We start from the raw sequence: 1,268 nt of genomic DNA, 5'->3' as shown, positions 1-1,268 counted from the left end.
GCCAGCCGGCGGGCCCCGGCGGGCCCCGGGCGGCGGGCGGGGGTCTCCGGGCGGCCGTCGGGGGTCTCCGCGTGGTTGTTGGAGGTCTCCGGGCGACTGTCCAGGGGGCTCAGTGCGGTGCTGCGGGTCTTCACGCAGCTGTTGGAGGTCTCCGTGCACTGTCGGGGGTCTCCGTGCGGCTGTCGGGGATCTCTGTGCACGGCCGGGGGTCTCCGTGCGGCTGTCCAGGAGGCTCTGTGTGGTGCTGGGGTCTCTGTGAGGCTGCGGAGGATTTCCGTGCAGCTGTGGGGAGTCTTATGTGCGACGTTGGGGGTCTCTGTACAGCTGCTGGAGGTCTCTGTGCAGCTGTGGGAAGTCTGTGTGCGGTGTTGGGGGTCACCATGCAGACAGGTGTTTCAGCTCCAGCTCYTCTGCTTGGGTCACAGGAGCCTGGGAGCGGAGACTTTCTCGGCTGTGTGTGTGGCAGCGGGCCTGTCACCTCCCCGGACTAGGAGGCATCTGCAGGTTGAGGCCGCTGTTGTCTTCCCATCCCTGGTCTGAAACTTAGCTGYGCGTGTCACTTGACTCTGCACAAAATGGTGAGATGAGGCCATGAAGCTGCGGGGCAGGAGGAGAGCCTGGGTGGGACCGGGAAATAGAGAAAGGAAGACTGAGGAGAGGATACAGTAGAACAGGAACAGGGAGCGGAGGGTGGGGAGGGTTACAGGCAGCAGAATGGCAGGTGCCTGCAGTCAGGATTAGCAGAAAATACAACACAGCTCAAGTTCAGACAAGAAGCAGGTTCAKCCGTGAGTTTATTTCATGGATATCTGACATCAGATTCACAATACAGAAGCTTGTGGCACTGGCTGGGATTGGGGGGTTCCCACATGGAAGAGTTCCCACATTCAAGGTAAATGTGGGCTATTAGCACTATTTCTACTGTTTTTATTATTAATTATATCTCATGACGGTAAAGTCACTTCTTATCCATGATTTTTGTCATCTGCTGGGATTGCCAGATTGGTGTGACRCTGGTCAGTGATGTAGTACAGCCACTGGTGACAGCCGTGGGGCAGCCGTGACAGGCGGTGGAGCTCCGAGCCTGAGGGGCACCAGGGCATTTCCTGGGCATGAGCACGGACGTGGTGACAGCCTGCGAAAGCGACCTGTCCCAGCTGATGGGAATACTGTCCCTGAGGGGCTGCGGGGGGACCACGGCTGTAAGTGACTGAGCGGAGCCACGGTGGACCATGGCCGCTGGTGACTGAGGGGGACGTGAGGGACCA

Source organism: Rhea americana, unplaced genomic scaffold (genome assembly GCF_003343005.1).
Source record: "Rhea americana isolate MKP2758 unplaced genomic scaffold, rheAme1 scaffold_305, whole genome shotgun sequence".
Taxonomy (NCBI): Eukaryota; Metazoa; Chordata; class Aves; order Rheiformes; family Rheidae; genus Rhea; species Rhea americana.
Note: the sequence above shows the minus strand (reverse complement) of the source record.